The sequence below is a fragment of a genome, unplaced genomic scaffold (genome assembly GCF_019419815.1).
Source record: "Pyrus x bretschneideri cultivar Hongxiangsu unplaced genomic scaffold, Pyrus_bretschneideri_v1 Contig103, whole genome shotgun sequence".
Taxonomy (NCBI): Eukaryota; Viridiplantae; Streptophyta; class Magnoliopsida; order Rosales; family Rosaceae; genus Pyrus; species Pyrus x bretschneideri.
The window spans coordinates 313978-315462 of record NW_025999395.1 but is presented as its reverse complement, the minus strand read 5'-3'; the positions used below and the strand labels follow the sequence as shown (position 1 = coordinate 315462).

Sequence of the window (1485 nt, the reverse complement as noted above, 5' to 3'; positions counted from 1 at the left end):
TTAATATTATACTTCCATTAAGTATAAAATAATATTTTGTGGTATCCATTAGTGTAAATATTTTAAATTGAAGATTGTATTCATTCATTGTATTCTTATAGGATTGAGGAGTGTAGTTGTAAAAAAATCATTAAAACCGGAGCTAAAATAACCGTTAAATTGTTATTTTTCGTTTATAACCGTCGGAAACTCTTGTTCTGTTACCTAATCTTTGAATTTATTTTTTTTTTTTTTTGCGATTTTTTACGTATGCGATCTTGTAGTGTCTACAAACAAGTTTGAAGGTTAGATCATTGAAATTAGCGCCGTAGAATGCATATCTCCGTTCAATTTGCCTAAATTTTCAAGTGGGAAAAGTAATTTGTGCTAAATATTTATTTATGTTTTTCAAGTATTGATTAGACAATATTTAGTTTGTGTGATGACATTTTTATTCTACAATTATCTTTTTGTTTCTTTATTGCATATTTTACATGGGTTATTATCCATTAAACCAAACAATTATTTATTTAATTTTTAAAAACGTATTCTATTTAAATACATATTATTTATTTATTAAACCAAACAATTATTATTTTATTTTTTTAAATCGTAACAAAATTTTAGGGGGATTTTAAAATTTTGGGAGGGAATTTTGCCGCCATTTTGTTTTTGTCAGTTATAACCGACAGTAATGAAAATTTTCTATCGGTTTATATTCTAAAAAATGTTACTGTTGGTTTTAATCGACAATAATGAAAATTTTCCAAAACCCCTCCATCTCTTCCTTGCGCTGGTGCCTTCAGACTACTTGAGGGTTCTGATGAGATAGGTTCTTCAGGGACCACAGGGGGAGTGTTCTGCAGGTTGCAAGAATCAACCTGTATGACAATAATCTTAAGATTAATACTTGCTCATAATGCAACAATGATGTGTCAAGGTATAGGAAGATGGACCGGTGATAACCTTCTTGAAAAGGCTCACAATCAAAACTAACTAAGTGCTTAGGCGTGCCACTGCCATCTCAGTATAGCAAATGTAGAACAAGTGTGTTTAAGCCGATTACTTGCGCTTCAAGTTAAAATTTATTAAATTTGGTCCTCGAACTTGACAAAATGTGGAGCATTAGTCTTTCAAACAAGATGATGGAGAACCTTTCAATGAGTGTTGGGAGCGTTTTAAAGGCCTCTTGTTGCAATGTCCACACCATGGGTTACCTTTTCACTTACAAATGCAAAACCTGCCTTTCTATCTCCTCTTTGGAGCTCAGGTGATTGCCAGACATAACGACAGGAGTTGAAGCAGACACTTTGTCCATCCGACTTGTTCAATTCAACGCGTTTTTTTTTTTTTACTTTCTTTTATGTTGAAGCAGACATAACAACAGGGGTGCTGTTCATGAAAACTTCTGGACCGACATGCACAACTCTAAATTTAGGACAATCTTTGACAATATTCCAACATTCCCACCGGTTGAGAACAACCACATCATTTGATTTGCAAATT

General features: G+C 32.7%; 1 pseudogene; it reads right to left on the bottom strand.

Moving 5' to 3' along the window:
- Window positions 1–1100: 1100 nt before the first annotated feature.
- On the bottom strand, window positions 1101–1194 carry LOC125471037 (annotated as a pseudogene).
- Between the last annotated feature and the right edge of the window lie 291 nt (window positions 1195–1485).